Below are 16,323 nucleotides of genomic sequence, written 5' to 3'. Positions count from 1 at the left end.
CGGCTGGCAAAGTGGAAGAACTGCTAACTGTCAGTTATGACATTAATGCATGAAATACTTAAACTGTCAAAATATTTGTACATAAAGATGAAAGAATCTGAAATTTGTTGGTTATTTATAAATTATTTTCTCCCAAATCCCCACTATAAATGTTCTAAAAACGTCATGGTATGTCAGTTGGTCATTGTACTTAGGGAATGTACAATCAGAATGGGCAATATTTGTCTGTACAAAATGTGAGAAATTTTTTAGGCACACCTAGCTCTACTCTACTGTCGTGGACACTTAAATATTGAAAGTGAGTGCTGATTTCAAGTAAATGTTATGCGGAACTGGTATTTATGAATCAAAATAATTACTTTACAACATTATATGTGAGTGGGGAAATAATCACTAATTTTGTTCAAAAGCATTTTGCAGTAAAAATGAGATACAGAATATTTATACCCATTTTTCTTTTCATGATATTATATTATTGTCTTCTATTATGATTTCACTTCTTCATGACTTTCTGTGAATTAAAATTGCCCCCAATGTAACAATCGACACTGTACCATTGAAATAGAGTTTTTCCATCTGCTTTTCATTGACTTTTATAGCTGAGCTGAATTTGCACACGGACTAGAATGATCAAACAAGAGCAGTATTTGGGAAAATGGGAACTGCACACTGATCTTTTGATGATAATCATTTGAAATCATTAACAGGACCATCAGGTGCCATAAAGGACACAGTTATATCTTGCAGCTCTTGAGAGACACTATCTGTCCCACCCATCACTGATTGTCATACACGCAAGACATGAAGTGCCTCACTACAAAGTATTCTAATGTATACTGTGGTCTCTACAAATCACAGACTGTAACAGGCTGCATTTCGTGGAGAACCATTCTTGTAATGTACACGTCACTCCGGGATGCAACCCAGTAATGACCTAGTTGAATTCCTACCACAGGCTTCATAGCAACAGTAGCATCTTTTATAGCATCGACAGCTTCATGCTGGAGATTAAATCTTATTGCTGATATTTAGAGACCTCCTATTCCATCACATGCACTTTTCCCATGACCTGTTGCTGCAAATACCCTTTTTTGTCTTAATTCCTGTACTACAGTGTTGACCGAGCTCGTAAGCTGAAAGCAGTCTTTAAAATGAGATGCTGCAGTGTCAGTCACATACACTTGTTTAGAAATGCTTGGCCTCTAGATGCTATGTCATCAATTACCATGTTGACAGTGTAGCTTGCATGTGCACTGTCGTGAATAATATGATCACTGACAATAGCAAAACTGTGTGATGTTCCACAAAGTGAGCAACACATGGAATATTGATACCTGTGATGTGTGCCGGTGGTAACTTTGAATTTCTTTCTGCAAAGCAACAGACCAGTTCTCAGCAAAGTCAAAAAGAAGAACTAATGTTTCAGTATTCTGGGATGTGGCCGATTTTATTTCTGCTATGACCTGTCTCTGTATCCTCCGGATATGATGGTGACCAATTCATTTCATGACTCAATGCTTGACCTCTGTAACAAACTTCTCTGGTCCTACTGTCTTCACCAACTCTCCTCCCTCCCGTAACGCAAAGGTTATGTCATTATCAGTATCCTGACTGTGAAATGCTTCAACAATCATCACTTCAGCACCACAACACATTGCATACTCCAGCAAGCAACATTTATTTTGTGGCTCTACACACACACACACACACACACACACACACACACACACACAGTGTCAGGTCCATCTCTGTGTACTTATTTCCTGTGAAACTGCTTATTGCGAAAAACACAAGTTTCAAATTACTGCAGTAAATACATGTGCATACTTCCTTCACTTGCTGGCAACTTACCCATCTGGTCATAAGGACTACAATTTTTTGAAACCAGTTTTTAAATTCAGTTTCTCTGTTTTCATTATGAGATATGCTTCTCTTATTTATCTTGTCATCTATCTTTTACCTTTATAAGTTTTTCACGATTTTCACTAACAGAGACAACATCAGCCTGGTTAGGATATAGCCTGCGGCAATCTTTGTCATCACTTAGCTAACATTCCAGAGCAACAGTAATCTTATCATCTTGCAACAAATGCCCACAGTAAGAAATTGGGCATGCCCGAATACCTTTCTTATTCGTTATTTTACTAGCTTTTGAAATCAAATAATGTGAGGAAATACGTACGCATTTCAGTATCTACTGCTTAGAGTAGCTACCTGGTAGCTGTGTCAGTAACTGTACCTTCTGTGTAGGTGGCTGCTGAGATAGCAGTATTTAGGTTTTGAAACCATACATCACATTTCGTGCATAAAAATACTGTCTACTGCGCTTATACTCACTAGTAACATATTAACCAAGCAATACTTTGTGTAATTCTCAAAAGTTTTCGGATGGGGGTTATCAGGTAAATAATTTGTAAAAACTCATAAAAATGCAATTTTTTTTACATTTTTATAAATAGCTATTTACATAACTGCTGGAGCAGAGAAAACACTGTTTATAATTACATCAGTAGTATCTGGTTATGTGACAAAAGATAGATTCCACATTTAAAAACAAATTTTAGTGGAATAATTAACTTAAAATTTCATATTTTTGTCTTAAATTTGTAAGTTAGGGAAGCCCATTAGTGTGTGGGTGTCAACTAAATTTCAACACACTAAGAGCGAGCTTTAACACAAATGTCTCCAGTAATATTGGTTTATTAGTTATCTTTTTTGTTCTCTATTGTTGTAAGAGTTATTAACATAAAACAAAAGTACTTTATTTCTTAATATTTATAATAGAGGTCTATTTTTTTCCAGAGAAATTCATGGCTGTGAGTTGACATGACCTGTATGATTTGAGTTGAACTTAACTTTGTGGTCAGATGCCCTTCGTGATGCCTCAGTCATTAAGCTTAATATGAGGGAGGGAAGCTGCATATGCCATTTGTCTGAACTCATGCAAACTTTGTTCTGTGTGTTTTATTGTAACTACCTGTGTACCATATTCCCTGATGCGGCATTTGGGGACTAGCACAGCATTTATCTAAAAAAGTGGACAGCTGCCTAAAAACTGCACGCAAGCAGGCACGTATTCCAGAACACACTCAATAATCCACCACACAGTTTCCCCATGTTTGGCTCACCTCCCCATCTCCAAGTTAGAGTGCTGCATGTTACACTGTACGAACAGATTACTTCGTACGAAGCTAAAGAAATAGGAAAAATATAGGTGTCACTGCATTTACAGAAATATAAAAAATTCCATCAATCATTCTTTGTGAAGGGCAAATAAACTGAACAAGTTTTACAACTTGTAAAATTGTTATGATGAAAAACACAGGAATCTAGGATGTGCCTTTACTTAAAGGCCAAAGACAATAAATCAATATTTGCACATTATCAACTTTTGTCAACATTTACTATTTTCTGATCTGAAAACAGGCAGCATGTGAAGAAAAACAAGAGATTTGTCAACAAGGAAACTTACAACAGAAAATTTAAATCTGAACAATATGCTATGTGCTAAAGGAGTAATAATTTTATCCTCTGCTGGCTGTTCACATTTACATGTACATGTACATTTGTCAATGTTTACATTAGCATTTGGTTCTTCATTCCTCCTTGAGGTGAAAGATCCTAAGGGTGGTGGTGCCAAGTGAAAATACAGCATCATTATGTTGCAATGTTTACTGACACTGGTCACAAAAAATAGTGAATAAAGCACTTTTTTGATGCTCATATACAGTCTTACATGTGGTAAATCCTTTTGTGCGTGTGCATGCGCATGCGTATATATCGATGGGAAAAAAATTTGTGGCACCAAGACAGAGCTGTGTGACTAAAGTTGGTAGGTATGTTTCTACGTCTCAAAGATGATGTCTATTCAAATTTCAAGCCACATGCATAAGAATGACACTTGTAACACCACTATGAAGAAGCAAATCAGGTTTGCTTTAAATACACGCTGAAATGATTGTGAGCGTAATTACCTTTGAGAGTGGACGTTGTGAGTTGATGTTAATCAAGAAAGCCACAACACTGCGCGGCCACAACACTGCGCGGCCACAAGAGGCCGGGGCTCCACACTGCCATGTAGCACTACCGAGAGCTAAGACCATCATGTTTGGCATATTGTACTGCATCTGCAGCAGAAATTTGAGTAGTTGGCACCACATTGGCACATCATCCTCTGTAGCATGCATTCGACTGACCCCAAGCCACCGCCATTTGCGACTTCAGCGATGGCAAGTGAGAGCTCACTGGAGGGCAGGGTGGAGGTGTGTTTTGTTTTCTGATGCAAGTTGGTTTAGCCTCAATGCCAGTCGTAGCTGTGCGTTGGTTAGGAGGATGCCATTTGAGTGTCTGCAACGAGACAATCTACTTGCTACACACATAGGGCCTAAATGGAGTAATGGTCCAGGGTGTGACTTTTTATGACAGCAGAAGCAGTCTTTTTCTTCACTCAAATATCCTGAATGGAAATTTGTGTGTCCATCTGGTGATTCGATCTGTTGTGCAGCCATTCACGAACAACATTCCAGTGGTTACTTTCCAACATAACACTTGCCCACATACCACTTTGGTAGCACAAATTCTCTATTGTACATTGACATGTTGCCTTGGCACGTTCGATAACCAGATGAATCTCCAATCGAGCACATATGCGATCAAGCATGGAACTCCACCTCACACACTGACACTGGGCATCTGTATAACACAATGCATGAAGGTTTGCATGCTTGCATTCGACATGGTGGTAGATACACTGGTTATTAACTTTCCAGTATTTCACATTTGCAATAGCTTACCTCATGCTTACATTAACCTTTGATCTTGCAATGTTAATCACTTAAATATGTCACACAGACAAATGAATTCCTGAAGTTTCATTACTTTATGTTAATTATTTTTTGGTGTTGCAATTTTTGTTTTGTCAGTGTCACAAAAACTGATTAATATATTCTTCCCTATATGGAGAACACAGGTGCTAAACACTGCAACATAATGATACTGAATTTTCAATGGCATCAGCCACTCCAAGGGACTTTCTCCAGAAGAGTGAATAAAGAGCCAACAGCTAAGGTAAACATCAATAGATGTCCATCTAAATGTGAACAGCCATCCAAAGATGGACTTCTATTTGGCACTATTTGTGTGAGTAAATAGCTGGCTGCTGTTTTCTTCTTTGCCAGAATGAACCTATATTTTCTACACACAAGACTTAAGTGTTTCAAAGGCAGAAAATAAAATACAACTTTTAAACCACTGTAGTGTGAGGACTTGTGCAGCAACGATCAAATACTCTATCTTGTACGATAGTAAAGTTTTTTGCTATACCAGCAAACCATTTTGTGCTGGTCTTTCATAAAACAGTCAAATACTTGGTGGTTCTGCATTACATGATGGATGTCATATTCCACAAAGAGTGGGTTGGAACATAGAAATGAATCAAACCTGCATGCTTTACTCAAGTGCAACACAGTGAAATGAGTTTTATAATTCTAATTCTGATTACAAACTACCATCAAAAATTAAATTTAAGAGTTTCTGTGAACATGTTCTCCATAGCTGTAAACTCCACATTATCTAAAAGACATTTAATCATGCATACCACAAACATAGTTGAACAAAGGTGCATCATTAGTTTGGGCAGTGTGTCTTCCAATTGAGGTTGTGCTCTACCTGTAGTCCCAAAAGCTTCATCTGATAAACCTATTTTTAATGCCTATGGAGCTCTACGATTAGCACTGAGCTCCAAGTATTGGTCTTGTTAAAATTCAATGATAATTCATTTGTCTTGAACTCTCTAATGATTTTTAAAATACATTATTAGCATCTATTGAAACGGCAAGTGATAGACCATTTATGTACATCTGAAACAAAGAACCCAAAATTGAACCTTGTTATACACAACATGTCCGATTGCTTCAAATTCTGAGTACCTGTAACAATGTGTGTGACATGGAACTGATATAGATTTCTTTGGCATTTGGATAAGGCAAAAGCCATGAACCTGCCATTCCTATTATTCTGTAATATTTTAACTTTTGTTTTAGGACATAGTGGTTCTCACAATCAAAAGCCTTAGGTAAGACAAAAATAGTATTCCTAATTGTCACAATTTCTGACTTACTGGTTCTAATATATCATCTATCAAAGTAAATGCAGCCAGTTCAGTTGACAATCCTGTTTGAAATCCAAACTATTTGCTGTTGCGTGAGTTTCCCTGTACAAAGTGTGTATAAAGTCTATTGTACATGATGATCTCAGAAAAGTTTGGAAATTGTGGCAGTAGTGAGATGAGTTGGTAATTCTTTAATTATTTTCTCTGTTCCTTTTTGTGAATTGAGTTGACAGCAGCATGTTTAAGCCTTTCTGAGAAAATAACATTGAAAAGAGTCATTACATAAGTAAATGACTATGTTACTAAGTTCATTATTTTACAACTTATTTCATCATAGGCACTTTAACATTGATTAAGAGAGTTGATAACATTGCAAGCTTATTTTGGATATGCAAGATGACATTGAATTTCATTAACCTTGTGTCAGAGGGCTATCCTTAGGAACTGTAGGCTATATGCAAAGGAAGAATTCAAACCTAAATTATCTGCTACTGACAGAAAAAACTTTTGTACACTTTTTAGCTATCTTTAATCAGTTCATATCTACTTTTAAATGAATTTCTTTGCTTTATTAATTTGTTTTTCTTGTTTTATTTTTATTGTGTCCCAAACAGTTTTTAGCGTTTTGCTGGAGGAGCTTATTTTTTCTTATAAGTACATACATTTTGATGCTCTGATGCTTTGCTTACAGTACAGTTTGTAACTGTGATTTAACCACAACACCCGAGTCCCTTATGCCAAGTAGAGTCTTTTCTTAGTTTTGAATGTTACTCTGATCCTATTTGTAAACAAGGATTTAGATGCATTTAATCTGCTTCCACCAGTTTAATTTATTAGGAAAACAATTTTCAAAGTAGCCTGTCTATGACACGGAACACAATATTTCATTTACACCATGGGTATTGTACATATTGTTCCAGTCTGTATTTTGCAACTTATTCTCAAATTCGGTCAACCTTGGTTTCAGTTTTATTCAAGTAGCAGGAGGCAGAAACTTACTTTACAATGCCAGGAAAGGGAAAGAACTTTATTCTCATTCATTCATTCATTCATTCATTACGTCATTATAGGTTCTTGTTCCATGTTTTGACAAATTCTGCTAATATGCATCTGTCACTTAGCAGATGTCTTCCTAGTAGTTTTATTTACTTGTGATACAAGAATAATAGTTAGATTTTCAGGTAACCCATTGAATCCGTGTGTGTAAGGAAATTGTGAACTCACTGGTGTCAATGTTTTGCTTTGATTCATGACTATCAATACGATGGACATAAATCAGGGTCACCTTCATGAAATCCAATACAATGCCACAGTAAGCATGTAACAATCTATTGCTTTCCAGCTCACAACCGTACTGTCTTCTTTCAACTGTAAATAAATTTTAAGATATTCTGTTAACATTCACATATACATTTTGACTCGAGTTACCAGTGCTGTACGATCTTTTAGTCTTTCAAGTTCTCACTGTGATAGTTCTCCTCCTGCACCAAAATTTAATATATTTTTTTAAATTCGATGTGTCAACAAGGAAGACGGCGAAAAGTCTAAGAAACTTCTTGGTACATATGGGTTCATATTTCAGTTTGCTTATAAAAAGGTTTATTTTTAATTCTAAAGCTTTGCCCATATAAATCTAAACAGTCACTAAACGAGCAAAGACACTGATATGTCTCACAGCCTTTTATATTCACTTGCACTAAGTTTCTTAATATGTATAGAACATTGTTCAATGGTTTCAAAGCAACAATTTGTTCTACTTACAGTATAATTGTTGTGACACCACAAAGATTAATAAACATTCTCCAAGACCAAATTCAGCATAATGTATTGGTCTTCTGCAAGCTCTCTCTCAGAATGCAAGTTATTAAAGAATGGTTTGTCAGGAGTCACGACATAATGAGACCTGTGCACACAAGCCTCACTAGGGTTGGATCACGTATGTTTAACAATACATATCACAGAAATGCAGTGAAAGTGAAAATTTTAGCACAGATCATCAGCTTAAGAAATAAGTAACCACTTTTTGATGTTACACCTAATAACTTCTTTTGGTGCAACATATGACTATCAACAAGAGGATACCGCTATTGCCCCATGTAAGTTACTTACCAGAGTAGTATATGAGATTTGCAGCACTTGGTATGCTATTCACCCTTGATCTACAGTGCCCAAACTTGAAACACCTGGTCCCATAACCTGCCTTAACACTTGAACACCCTAAATTATAACACCATCTATTGCAAGCACAGTGATTTTACTGAATGTCAGTGAGGCAGCTGAATTTGTAACTCCAACAGAAAACAGTGTAGGGCTTGTGTAAACAATGAATGTGCATTCTACAAAGCCAACAATGCACACACAAATGCTTGATCACACACAGAATGTTGCTTTCTATTAACAAGAGAAGTTACAAGGTGAACAGCATTGAGCCATAGTGATGTAGTGCAGACACCTGGAATCATTTTTAAAACGTGTGCCCGTAACTTGCCCCATACTCGTCACCCTACGCCAATGAATGCAGTAGATGACCGGTATTTTTGATCTCTTGCATACAAGAACCTTAACTGGACTGCCACTATGACAAACAATTACTATGTGATGCTAACAGGATCAGATTAGATGTGTTTTTCCTTCCAATACAGGGTCATTCCATATCAAATCACCCAATAAAAAATAAATTTTACACCCACCTCCTGAGATTTTCATGAAATTTGGCTCAAATGGTTCTAATACCATCCTGACAACACCTGCAATTTTTTTTTGCTGTATCTCTTACAGTTTTTTTATAAATTTTTAAAGTTTTTATGTTTTGCGTTTTCTGAACCTTCGGAAATGGTCAATTTAATTTGTATTCAAAACTTTAAATTTGCTTATCTTAAAAACTCTTTTAGATAACATCATGAATTTTTGCAGCAAGTTTATTTATTATACATATTTGAAGATAAAAATGATGCTATTAAAATATATTAATATTTTCTATGAAAAAAAAATATATGTATTTTTTCTTTTTCTTTTTTTTTAACGGATGTTTTGTTTTATAAGAATTGCAATATCTAGAGTCTCAGACCTGATAGAATGCTCAAATTTGTTTTAATTTACTCTTAAACATATAGGCTATTTGATAAAACAAAAATAATGATGGCTTTTTAACATGTTTATTAATTATAGTAGATTACATTAGAATTATGTACAAAGATACTTATGACACTTATGTATAACCCAACTGATTGCTTGAAACATTGAATTTTTTGAGTAATTTTGTCTTTTTAATAAACATTAATGCTGATTCAAACTGTTTTTCCACTTCATCCAAGAGCTTTCAGTTCTTTTGATACAGTCTTTTTGGAAGTAATACATTCTCCCAGTGCCGCTTGATTGAAGTGCGTCTACTACACAGACTATGTGCTCCAAAGGCACTATGCAGGAATCTTCTCTTTCAGGCCAATAAAATGATGCAGCAGGTCCTGAAGGATGTAGAAATAGAATTTCTGCATCTTCTTCATCATTGAATATTGTTTTTACCAGTCCAAAGTACCAGTTACCCTCATAATTTGCAGCCACATAGCTATTTATGGATGGTTCAACGCGAACCCAATCAGAAGAAGAATGGAAAGAAAAGACTAAGGAGGGTTTTACACTATCTGTAGTCCTTCTAATTTCAAGGTTGTTTGTTGGAAGTGGTTTGAAGTTATGAAAACTTCTTGTTCCAGGAATGGTTCGGGTTGCTGAAAAACGTTTTTCTAGTTTTAACCGTAGCAAATTAGCTTCTTTTTTGTCAATAAAGTGAAAATGAATGTTTTCAATATTTTTTTCACAAAACTTATACACATCGATTGCTGTCATTATTTGTTCTTTGTCTGAAAGCTGTAGACTGGCTTTCCTTAAAATTCTTTTAATAGTTCCTCCTAGGCCATCACAAATTGACTTCCCATGACTTGTTGCAAAAAAAGAGTGTTGGGCCTTCAAATTAGTCTCTCAAGTGTTCAGTCAAATTTTTAAAACTGTTTCTATTTTTGTACTGCCCAGCACAACCATCTGTAAAGTAGTGAACTGAGTCAATGTCAGTATGATATAATGACAGCGACTTTGTAATTTCTTTTTGTACAAAGTTAACAAAACCAGTGTCATGTTCTTGGTCATCACTAATAAAACATTGTTTTCCTCATTTCTTAGAAAAACTCCAACTGGGTGTAGAGTACAACCACCTCTATTCCAGTGGTAACTTTGGATCTCATTTTGTATAACAAAGGAATAATTTTCACTGAAATCCATCACAATAATTGCTGTTTTGGGTGGTGGGTCTTCTTTCAATCTTTTAAAGGCTGCTGATTGGGATTTTGCTATAAACAAGTTCGGGGTGAGCTTTTCCAATGACCTAACCAATAAAGAAATGTAGTCTTCAACACTGATAGACTGTTTGATCATTTCTGCCCTGTCTGTGTTAACCCACTGACTGATTACAATTTCTTCTTCTAAATCATAATATTCACTTAGTTTTTCAGTTAAGTACTCAGTTAGTGCAGTATTTGCAGGACAGCTGTTGCAATGATGTAGCATGCAGTTTTGGTTTTCTGTGTTGCACACAAGCATCTTAATTAGGTCTTTATAAGATTCTTAAATTTTCACAGCATCCAGTAATAGTTTAACATTCTGGTGGATACTGCATACACATACAGTGTGTGTGCCTGCAGCACCAGCAAGGATACACCATTTAGGTCTCAAGAAACAAAATTTTGAAAATCCTACTTCTACCTCGGGATTCTCCTATTTGAAATAATAATAGAGTTCTCTCAAGTTACACAAAATGAGTCTTTTTTGCATGTACACATTTTCTTGAACACTTACTTTGTCTTTTGTTCCAGGTAGCACTCTGGAACTTTCATCCATTTCATAAAAATCTGTTAAAAGTCTTACTGTATTTTCAGAAAGAGTTTTACCTTTTTTTGGACCAGGAGTTTCCAAAATACCCTTTTCAGATTTTAGCTTTCTAGCTTGTCGCACCATGTACTCACTTACATTAAATTCTTTCATCACTTTATTTCGACTCCAAGAATCTGGAGCCAAGGTCAGAATCTGGATTTTTCTAGACCTCCCAACAGATGAAATCTTCTCTTTCATAAGAGAAATCATTACATCAAAATCCTTTGCTTTCTCAACCACACTTTTATCTTCTTCGTCATCATCAGAAATTGGTGCATCATATTTTAATGCTTTTGAAACCGCCTTTTTTGCAGTCTTTTCAATACTGCTAACCTTCCTTTTAAAATAAGACCCTTTACTTTGTTCTGACAAGCCATGAAGCTTTATCGGTGTTAAACCTAAATAATCAACAGCAATGTTTGTTTGTACGAGGGATTCATTTCTGGATTCCAATGATTCTAATTCAACCATGACTTCATCATCTGTTTCACTTTCATTGACTTCAACTCTTAATTTCTCCTCACAAAAGTTACGGCATGTTGAGCAAAGCTTTTGTCTGGGTTTTATGCTAATATTTTTTGTCAGTAATTGTTTAGAAAGATCCAAGCCTACACTTCTCAACGATTTTTTGATGGGCTTTTTGTGTTTTTTTAGTGGGTCTACACATGTTGTTTGATACTTTTCAAAAACATTTAAAAAGTAGTAGCTGTGGTGTGAACATATATTCTTAAATTCACACAGATTAATTCCAGATCGTAAGTGGATCAAATCTCTTTCTTCCTCACTCAATTTTGATACTGGTTGTAACTTCTTTGAAGGTGTGTAGGTTGTTTGGAAACAGTCAGATTTTTTAAATAACCCTACAATATAGGTTTGAATATCTGACATACTGATTTCACTTTTGGTCTGATTACTGTTCTGGTTACTTTTATAGGATATTGGAAAAGAATCTCTGTAAACTAAGTAACAGTACTTACTGAGAGTTCGAATAAACTTAATAAAATACTATCCAAGCACTATTTAACACTGTAATAATCTTTTACTTCAAAACACAGGAGTAACAAAACAAAATCCAAGTGTACATTGCTACTCCAAGAAGACAAAAACTTATTTCCGGTGTCTAAGTCACTTGGTATTTTTTGTTTTTAAAATATAATTAATATTATTTTAAAAATTAGATAACTATTAAACAGGTTAAAAAGCCAACATAATTTTTCTTTTATCTAATAGCCTATACTACAATTAAGAGTATTTTAAAACAAATTTGAGCTTTCATCGGGTCTGAGACTCTAGATATTGCAGTTTTTGTAAAACTAAACATCTGTTAGCTAAAAAATAAATAAAAGACTTAATTTTTTTTTTTTCATTTGGAAGATTTTAATATATCTTTATGGTAACTTTTTTTTTAACATTTAGATATAATACACAAACTTATTCTAAAATTTCATACTGATATCTTGAGTATTCTTTAATATACAATTTTTTTTAGTTGTGAGGACACGTTAAGTTACAATTTCCGACTGCTGAAACAACGCCAAATCTAAAAACTTTAAAAATTTATAAAAAAAAAAAAAAAACTATAAGAGATAGAGCAAAAAAATTTTACAAGTGCTTTCAGGATGATAAAAGAAGTAATTGTACCAAGTTTCATCAAAATCTGACATGGTTGGTGTCAAGGCCTGGGTGACTTGGCATGGAATGACCCTACATTGATAGTAAGAAGATCTTCCAGGATATAGAACATGACAAACAATAAGAATACACAGTAAATATCTGCAAAGAAAAACATATGCTAATGTACTTTCCACAGATCATAAGTGAAAAGGTCCTTATGGATGTGGAATAACTGAAAAAAATCTTAAACATATGGGAAGCATGTGTCCAAATTGTCCAGAAAAGAAATCACAGTGTAATGCTCTGTATGACAGACAATCATGAGGAGACCCCATCATTAATCTGACATGAAGCTAAACAGCAAGAAAATCTCCAAAAATGAACTATGGAAGTTTGATGCACTGCTCTAACAGTGGAATGTCACATATCTGACACCAGATGACTGTCATCAAATAATGAAGAGGGAATTTGATAATGCTGTATCACAGATACAGTCTGTGAACTGAGTGAAGCAAAGATGTTCAGGGAGTCAAATGTCATGGTTGTCAATGCAAGACAAACTCAACACACCACAATACTTAGATAACATCCTCCATCAAATCTAAACATTGCATCTGCATTTCAGAGAAGAATTAAAGTCTATGGATGACACTCTGGAGGCCATCGTGCAGATACAGCCAGTAATTTCATCAATCATGACAGTACTGACTAACTGGATTGGCCTGCATGTTCCTGTGATATGAATACCATGGAACATAGCTAAGACTGACTGGAAAGAGCTGTGCGCAACACATCCTAACCTACGACAAACTCTAAACTTGTGTGCAGCATACCACATAACTTTGCAGGCTTGCATTCATGCCAGTATAGATGTTTCTTCGTTTTGAATGAGGGTGCTGCACAATGTGGTTACCTCAAGAAAAGTGGTTAAGGTGTTTGCTGGGTTTTGGTCATCAAGAAATTGGAATGCATTATTTATGAATTACTAATTCATTTTTTTACAGATTGGGTCAACTAATGTTCAGCAGATTGAGTATAACTTTTTATTATGTGTGAAGAAATATTAATGCCTCATAAAAACAAAAGTTAATTCAAATCTACAATTGCAGCAGACATAAAATACTTACAAGGCCTTCATTTAAAAATCATTGCTAAAAAACTATGCCACTTAAGAATGTGTTGGGGATAATGCATTTGATATCTCTCCAGAAAGGGGGGGGGGGGGCGAAATTGAAGAAGACGAGACCAACGTCCCACTGTCTTCGAGGCCATTAGAGGCAGCGCAAAAGCTCGGTTTTCGAAAGAAATTCACGTTCTACTCAAAGGAACCATTCCGGCAATTTCAGTAAAGAAAAACATCTCTAAACGCGTGACAGGTATCAGGATTGCTGTATTAATAATTTCTATGTTTTCCTCTATGGTTTTCCTATTACAGATGTACGATACAAAGTGTCTTGTCATCCAACTACAGTCTTTTGTTCGAATTCTTTCTTAAATAAAATAGCCTTGCGGTTGCAGCCAACACTGGCTTTCCATTACAGAAAAGTTGAACACTTCCATTTTCCTTCATCTGATACAAAATTTTTCTGCATTTTACAAACCCATTTCTCGCCTCTCTACATATTACTTACGGGTAATAACGAAATTGAGAAAGCAAGTCCGTAAATCTAGAAATAGCGTAAAAATAAGTGAAGAAATTTTAAACAGTGTCTTCCGTTCCTGTAGATCCAAGTTTGATACTGGGTGAACAAAATACGCAACAGTAAACTATAGCAAGCTCTGAATGGGGCCTTGTTTTATAAATACAGTGGATTGAACTAGAGCGAGTGTGTATCAAAATTTCTGAAACGCGGATTGATCCATTACACACCGCATAATATTACAAAGGTTTCTCGGCCTTTCAGTTGGTTTCTTTCAAGAGATTAAATAAAAGATTCTTTTAACCTGAGAAGCGCATGTATCTAACGAAGCAATACATTAAATGTCATTCTGCATTAACGTAAGTCAAGAAATTACAAGACTCTACAAGGCAAGCAGACTATATTTTACACTGCGAAATTGCCAACTTCCTACCTATGCCTCCTATAAGTGTGGGTGAAAGAATCTGAGTTCCGTTTAATCTTGCAAACTGTGAAACTGAATACATCAACACATCAACTCCAAACCACGCAAGACCCACTGACACTAGCTACATGTTGTCACCAAACATCATTCAGTACAAAACTTCTACTACTGTTCGGTGCACGCAGGCTTACGATTAACCAAAGACTTTATATTATAGTTAGCGTACGATCAACTCCGAGGAAAGGCCCACTAACATGACTAATACATAAACAAAAGTTTGTAATTATAAGCAGATTTAATTTAGAGCAATCAGAATTTTCAAATATTTACGTCGGAAGTGAATTTGGAAACTCAACAGATCTTATAGGATTTTTTAGATTTCTAGCGTCATATTCATATATGCCAGTTCACACGTAAAGATCTGATTTCGTAGATGTCTGTGCACAATAGGCTCGCGCAAAATATCGTAACCTGTAGCAAAAATGCTGTACTCTGTGGACAAAAGTGATCCAATATGTGTGCAAAAATGACATGAGCGGAGACAAATCATTGTGTGTGCACTGGAAGTCACCACAAATCCGGTGCGCAAAACGCGCTTGATTCAACAATTATTCAATCGTGATTCGCATTTACACTAAAGAGCCAGAAAGTGGTACACCTGCCTAACATCGCGTAAGGCCACAGTGACCACACAGAAGTGCCGCAACACGGCGTGGCATGGACTCGAATAATAACATCTGAAGTAGTGCTGGAGAGAATTGACACAATGAATCCTGGAGGGCTGTACATAAATCTGTAAGAGTACGAGGGAGTGTAGATCTCTTCTGAACAGCACGTTGCAAGTCATCCCAGATATGCTCAATAAAGTTCACGACTGGGAAGTTTGGTGGCCAGTGGAGGTATTTAAACTCAGAAGAGTGTTCCTGGAGACACTCTGTAGCAATTCTGGACGTCTGGTGTTTCGCATTGTCTTGCTATAATTGCCCAAGTTTGTCGTAATGCACAATAGACATGAATGGATGCAGGTGATCAGATAGGATGCTTACGTATGTGTCACCTGTCAGAGTCTTATCTAGACGTATTAGGGGCCCCATATCACTACAACTGCACACGTCCGACACCATTACACAGCCTCCACCAGCTTGAACAGTCCCCTGCTGACATGCAGGGTACATGGATTCATGAGGTTGTCCCCATACCCATACGTGTCCATCTGTTTGATACAATTTGAAAAGATACTCGTCCGACCCGGCAACATGTTTCCAGTCATCAACAGTCCAATTTCAGTGTTGATGGGCCCAATCGAGGCGTAAAGCTTTGTGTCATGCAGTCATCAACAGTATATGAGTGGATCTGCGGGGCCGTATTCTGCCTGTTTACATGGCTCTGTATTTGAATACGCATGCCTATATTAGTTTCTTTGGCACTTCAGTGTCAAATTTATGATACACATCAGTGCTCTGTAGAGCTCTTTGCTGAATTTAGCGGTCTACATCTACATCTACATCTATACTCCGCGAGCCACCTTACGGTGTGTGGCGGAGGGTACTTATTGTACCACTATCTGATTCCCCCTTCCCTGTTCCATTCACGAATTGTGCGTGGGAAGAACGACT

General features: G+C 36.1%; 1 protein-coding gene across 3 annotated transcripts in view; it reads right to left on the bottom strand.

Moving 5' to 3' along the window:
- LOC126259492 (E3 ubiquitin-protein ligase NRDP1) overlaps positions 1 to 14,869 on the bottom strand; it is a 72,056-nt gene extending 57,187 nt beyond the window's left edge. The window contains exon 1 of one of the 3 annotated variants that reach the window (XM_049956332.1): positions 14,717 to 14,869. The gene's annotated coding sequence lies outside the window, so the exon portion shown is untranslated. Of the gene's footprint in view, positions 1 to 5,596; positions 5,692 to 8,218; positions 8,884 to 14,716 lie in introns of those variants that run through there. The other 2 variants (XM_049956334.1, XM_049956335.1) reach the window with 2 other exon arrangements.
- Between the last annotated feature and the right edge of the window lie 1,454 nt (positions 14,870 to 16,323).

This window comes from Schistocerca nitens, chromosome 5 (genome assembly GCF_023898315.1).
Source record: "Schistocerca nitens isolate TAMUIC-IGC-003100 chromosome 5, iqSchNite1.1, whole genome shotgun sequence".
NCBI lineage: Eukaryota > Metazoa > Arthropoda > Insecta > Orthoptera > Acrididae > Schistocerca > Schistocerca nitens.
Note: the sequence above shows the minus strand (reverse complement) of the source record. Positions and strands in the feature narration are given on the sequence as shown.